We start from the raw sequence: 6166 nt of genomic DNA on the forward strand, positions 1-6166 counted from the left end.
CACAGAACTGTTATTCACCAAATCCCCATTATCAGGAATAGAGAGGATTCATTGGAACTAGAAGGAGATCAGTTTACAACTGATTAAGAAAGTGCATCTTTCTTCAGAGGACACACAGATTCTGGAGCTTGCTGCCACGAAGGGCTGTGGAGGCAAACAACATCAGCAAGTTCAAAAGGTTAGACAAATCCAGAAACAACAGCCCCCAAAGCAACACCAAAGGGCTTTGCAAGTGTGTACCCTATGACATCACTAGGGTAAATATGGATTTGGGAGGAGAGTACAAAATACAGTTGCCAGGCTTGCACACTCTCCTTGAACAGCATTTTGTTTTGCTGCTCATGAACGTGTATTACTGGGTTAGACAGGCTAGTGTCTGACAAAGTATGGTGTTTCTTATATTCCCTTACCTCAAGAGGAAATCTCTCAGACTAACATACTCCTCCCAGTTTTATGGCTGGAAAACAAATATGTTGGGAATGACAAATCCTAAAGAAAAGACTATTGCCTTCATATTGAAAAAACTGCTTAACTCTCAGCCTCTGTAGCAACTCATTGGTCTCGGTTCATAGCTGTGGAATTAACTACATAAATCTTCACAGGACTGGGAACAGAATTACCATTTAATTGCTCTGTAAAGACAGAGATTTTCCTCTCACAGTGCTAAGTCGCTGTAGATTATCGTGTTTTCATTTTTGTTTTTCAGGGAATATTTTGCTCAGCTGACATGATCCCATTCAGTGAAACAAAATGTTCAGAATCAACTAACTGAAGACCTAATCTAATAATGACAAGGTACATGTAATAAGAAGATTACAAATATTTTACATGTTAAGTGACATATTTCTATGTTTTCACTACCATGATGATACATACCACACAGTGTAGTACCTGCATCAGGACAGGCTGGGGGCCAGCCTGCTGGAAAGCAGCTCTGCAGACAAGGACCTGGGAGTCCTGGTGGTCAAGCTGTTCATGCTGTTCATGCGTCAGCAGTGTGCCCTTGTGGCCATGGAGGCCAATGGGATCCTGGAGTGCATTAGGAAAAGTATTGCCAGCAGGTTGAGGGAAGTGATCCTGCACTTCTACAGAGCCCTTGTGAGGCTGCACTTGGAGTGCTGAGTCCAGCACTGGGATGGAACCAGGCTCTTCTCAGTTGTGCTGAGCAACAGGAAAAGAGGCAACAGGCAGAAACTGATGCACACGAAGTTGCACCTGAATATGAGGAAGAGCTTCTTTACTGTGTGGGTGACCGTGCACTGGAACAGATCGTCCAGAGATGTTGTGGAGCCTCCCTCAGTGGAGATATTTGAGAATCGTCTGGATGCAATTCTGTGCAACGTGCCCTAGGATAACCCTGCCTGAGCACGGAGGTTGGACCAGATTACCCACTGTGATCCCTTCCAACCTTATCCAGTCTGTGATTCTGTGATCTTGATTAATTTTTATTTCACTTCTGCTCTCAAGAAAAATCTGTGGTCTGCAGCTTTGTGAAGGAAATTTGAATTCAAAGAGCTAAAATACTGTTAGTAAAACACACTAATCTTAGGCTGTCAAATGGTGGTCAAACCACAATCCAGCCTATACTACCCTCAGCTACTTTAGTATTCAGGCAAGTATTATTGTCTTTTGAATGTGTTTTCAGTTTTGTAATATCCATGCTTTGCTAGGAAGGAGGTATGTCTGTTCTTGGTTAAGAAGTCAACTGACTGAAAGCTTTGCTCTGGATGCAATTGTTTGCATTATAAAAATAATCTATTTTTCCCCTGGCTTTGGGTCCAACAATTATTGCATGCACAAGATCACACTTTTAGAACCACCTGTCTCAGTAGATGCCTTCTAAGATGAGCAGACACAAACCAAGAAGAAAATTTCTGACCTTCTATTACTTACTCCACAAAGCAAATGTTGTTTCAGAGAGAAGTGGAAAGGTCATACGTGATTTTGTGCTTCACATGAAGCCAAGAACAAAGGTCCTGGAAGCCCTCAACTGAGCATCAACAATAGTTATGGAAAACCATAGTCAGAGAAGGCTAGGTAAGGTTTCCTTCCTTCAGCTTTTTTCTGGTGAATAAAATTTATCTGATAAATCATAAAATCAGAAACAATCCTTACTGTTTTTCTACTGGATTTTTTTTTCAGGGGGGCAGGGAGGTGGAGAACAGAGTTTGGAACAATCCTCTACTTGCCCTTAATTTGTAATCTCTCTTGTGAAGAAGGAGATACTTTGTCTTGTTTCCCATGACTTGCCAGTATTTCTCAACTACAGCTTATTAAATGTGCATTATAAGGGCTTTTCTTCCCTTTTCTTCATTCTGTCTTTCTTTTTTTCTCTATTCTTTTTCCTTTCCTTTGTCTTTGTTACATTTTCTTCACTTCTTTTCACTCTTCTCCTCCCCTCTCTTTCTCAAAAGAATATCGAAGTTTTTTTTTTATCTACTTCTGTTTGTGCTTCTTTCCTTGCTTTTGGCTACTGAAATTTAGATCCTACAGGGTCTGAAAAGGTTGTGATACCCAGAGAGCTAATGAAAAGGGGACATCACAAATTGATGAAATCCAAAGACTGAAAGAAGAGATTTTAGTTGAGGTATTCACCATTTATTTTTGTTCTTTGTTTAATTAATAGTTAGGGTGGTGGGGGTTTTTTAATAATATCTTTATTAAACAAAAAAAAAAATTTTTTTTCAAGTAAACAATTACATCAGATCTCTGCAGATCCATTTTGTCCTTATAAAGAATGGATAAGAGGTATAAGTCTTATTTTTAGATTAATTGCAGGCTGCCATAAGAAAAAATTAGATGGTCTGAATGTTCCTGGCTGGGAAACACTGTATTTTTCTGCTAAGTTACGAAATTAGCTTTGTTGAGGGTAGCATGCCAAAAACTATTGTATTTGGGTTTGTTGCCCTGATAGGAAGTAAAATTTTTTTGTGTTTGTTTTCACTCTCTTGCCATGGGGAAATCCCCAGGGCTTTGCTTTCCCATTGCCAAGAGGAAGAACCAGAATATCTGTTCCATTTGCCAATTGGAAAGGCCTTTGTTATGTTCCATCCCGTAAAGAAAGAAATAATACTGCTACCCTGGACTTTGATAAAAAAAAAGAAAAACACCTGCTAAGAGAAAGTAATCCCCTTTCCTAACAGGTGGTTTAAGATACCCATTTAACAGGGTATCTGAGAATTATGCTGACCACAGATCTTTGAGAGACCTGTAACTATCCAATTTCATCCTCTCACTAAAGAGACATGGTCCAATTTTGCTGAGAGTTTAAGTACATAAAAGGTATTTACATACCCATTGCTCTCATGCTAATCTCCATGCAAAACAGGGCCATCTATGCTTTTTCTGCTTCAATAGATCAGTTACACAGCAATGGAAGGAAGGCTGTAGTTGTTTTAGTTCCAATTTCAAACAAGAATTTTCAAACTGCAAAACCTCAAAAAGGTGCAAGGAAAGCATAGGAACAAGTTAAGTCCATCAAATTGCCTTGATTTTAATTTTTGAATGTACTAGAAACCAAGTTAGTGGTGTCTGTTCAACAGGCTGGTAAATAAATGACCATGACTCAAAAGTTCCCTCATTTACCGCTGTGCCAAAGGCTAAAGCTGAGTAGGTTTGCACACAGGAAAGGAGAAACAACTGAAGAAGAAATGAACAATGTACGTGACAAATGACACTGAACAACACCCGTGGGAACCCAACTGGGTTAGGAGTAAAGGACCAGAGTCGGAACTGGCACACGCTACCTAGTGCAGGCTGGAAGGCAGAACCTGTGACTCTCCCAAGAAAATGCGGCTTGTGAGTGCTCACAGGCGAAACAGCTTTACAAGAAACAGGTAACAAATCAAGGATCGTTAACCATATACTACCTGCATAAGAAAAAAAGCCCCTTTCTTGTTAAAAAATGAACACAGATCTAATGTATCATCTCCTGAAGGTCTGAGTCTTCTGTTCAAGACTTTATGCTGCAGTAATAATGTAAAAAAATCCTGCAGGAAAACAATGACAAACATTCAGATTTACAGCCTTCTTATTAAGGCTTTAATTCAAATAAATTAAGAATTATAAGATTGTGACTACTCTGATTGTGTATGATGCATCATCATTTTGAGGTGCATGAGTTAGTCTCCTTACTAAATATGCCCATTTTAATTTAAATAACTTTCTGGTAACAACAGTCACATAAGGTAGTGTTTCAGCCACAAATAATGCAGGAAAGAACATTCTGCTTTTTTCTTTTGATACATTTGTTGGTTGGACTAAAATTTTTGAGCTTATACTATTGTAGCTGTACTGGCTACTGAAAAACAAGCCTAGGATGATGACCTCTGAATCAATAGCAAAGAAAAGGAGAATATTAGAGCAAGAAACTGAAGAGCTGACATGCTGGTTCTCACCATGGAAAAGGCCAATTCCTTTCTGAATAGTCTGCCAATGAAGTCACCTTTTTGTTTACTTCTGTGGAGTATTGACTCAGTCCTCAGTGTCTTGGAGCTGAAAATGCAGTTTGGAAAATTAGGCAATAGAATTTCTGTGCTCCTGTTTACCAAATTAAAAACTAATTTAAAAATATATGTTTTCAATGTCAAGAAAACTACTTATTTAATAATTGGGAAGGGGGGAGAATGGCTTCTGAACTACAACAGGAAAGCGTCTCAGCCCTCTTTTCAAATTCTATAGCATGGTTGTCATGATTATATATTGAAACAAATGTTTGAATCGATTATATGGTTCATTCAGCTGAAGTCCTCAATTAATGCACTATAGAAACAAGTCAGTATGCACACACGAAGGATAAAAACAGTTATGTTCAGTGTTTCAGTGTGATCATATGCTTCTTTTCAATCATCTGTGCATGTGTCAGGTTTTTTGCTGCAACATGAAAGACATACATCTTCACGTGGATTGGTCGGTTTTAAATGCAATAAATACAAAGGGTTGAGGGCTATGCATTGTCACATATACAGCATTTCTTAATGTAAGACAGAATTTATTTGATGAATGAGAAAATCTTAAAATCAAAAGCTGTGCTTTTTCAGGAAAAAGCTCCATTTGTCTTCAACTGTGTCAGCAGGACCCAGGTCTGGCTCTGCCTGTGCAGGGGGTGTTGCGCAGGCCAGAGGGGTTGGGACTGGAGCAGTGATGATGGCCGGGGCTGAGGGCACTGTGGGGCCACCCACACCCCTCTCCCCACGTGTTGCTGACCCTTGGTACTGTCACAGAATCACAGAAACACAGAATTGTTAGGGTTGCAAGGGACCTCTGGTGACCATCTAGTCCAACCCCTCTGCCAAGGCAGAGTCACCTAGAGCAGGTGACACAGGAACACATCCAAGTGGGTTTTGAATGTCTCCAGAGAGGGAGACTCCATGACCTCCCCGGCCAGCCTGGCAGTGACAGTGCTGTCACTTCCTTGTGTTAAGGTGAAACTTCATGTGTTTTAATTTATGAGCGTTGCTCCTTGTCCTATCACTAGGCACCACCGAAAAGAGTATGGCACCATCCTCTAGCACCCACCTTTGAGATATTTATATGCATTAATGAGATCTCCTCTCAGTCTTCTCTTCTCCAGACTAAACAGGCCCAGCTCCTGCAGTCTCTCCTCATAAGAGAGACGTTCCAGACCCCTAATCTTCTTTGTGCATAGCCGCTGGATCCTCTCCAGTAGCTCCTTGTCTTTCTTGTTTTGAGGCGCCCAGAACTGGACACAGCACTCTAGATGTGGCCTCACGAAAGCCAGGTAGAGGGGGAGGATCATCTCCCTCAGCCTGCTGGCCACACTCCTCCCGACGCACCCTAGGATACCGATGACCCTCCTGGCAGCAAGGGCACACTGCCGACTCATGGTCAACCGGTCACCCACTAAGACCCCCGGTTCCACGCCAGCCTCCCCCCGGCCGTGGCGGAACGGCCGCAGGGGGCGGGTCGCGGCGGCAGGAGAGGCACCGCCTCCCCGCCCGCCCGGCACTGCGGGGCTGGTCAGTGAGGAGGAGCGGCGGCGCGGAGCTCCTGGCGGGCGGGTGGAGGTGAGAGGCGCCGGGGCGGGAGGGGCTCCATCCCCGCCAGGCGCTCCCTGGCCCAGCCGCGCGGGGCTTTCCCCGCTGCCTATCGTGGTGGCGGCGGCGGCTGCGCCACGGCTGCCCCCGGCTCCGGGCAGGCTCTGGCG

Source organism: Neopelma chrysocephalum, unplaced genomic scaffold, assembly GCF_003984885.1.
Source record: "Neopelma chrysocephalum unplaced genomic scaffold, ASM398488v2 Primary Assembly neopelma1_67, whole genome shotgun sequence".
Taxonomy (NCBI): Eukaryota; Metazoa; Chordata; class Aves; order Passeriformes; family Pipridae; genus Neopelma; species Neopelma chrysocephalum.